We start from the raw sequence: 498 nt of genomic DNA on the forward strand, positions 1-498 counted from the left end.
TCGGCGTGCAAAGAGTGATGCACGTATCCCCAGCACTCACCTCTCTCCCTGGTCTCTCCCCTCACCGTGCTGCCTGTGCCACCAGAAAATACAACCCACCCTCCCAGCGCCGGTGAGCTGCCGAACCGTCCGTCTGCGTCCGGCCTTGCTCTTAAATGTCTGAGTGTGTCCAAGCCAGCTAAAAGCGTCTGGCCGCCCCCGACCCTGCACCTGGGCAGGGGGAGATGGGGAGCCTGAGGGAGCCTGAGGCCAGCACAGCCCATCTCCCCCCAAACAGCTCGCGGGGGATATTGAGGCTTTCTGGGCAGTGCCCTTAGCAGTGTCATTGTCACCTGGAGAATGTGGGGAGAGGGAGTGTCCCCAAAAAGTGCTGGTTTGGGATGGGAGCATCCAATCAACTCACGCAATGGAGAGGCAGAGCCATGGGTGGGCTGGAGGTGGGAGCGTGACTCCGCACACACCCGCGGAACCACGCAGCCCACGTGGGGTTTTCCCTCC

Source organism: Buceros rhinoceros, unplaced genomic scaffold (genome assembly GCF_000710305.1).
Source record: "Buceros rhinoceros silvestris isolate BGI_N320 unplaced genomic scaffold, ASM71030v1 scaffold32333, whole genome shotgun sequence".
NCBI lineage: Eukaryota > Metazoa > Chordata > Aves > Bucerotiformes > Bucerotidae > Buceros > Buceros rhinoceros.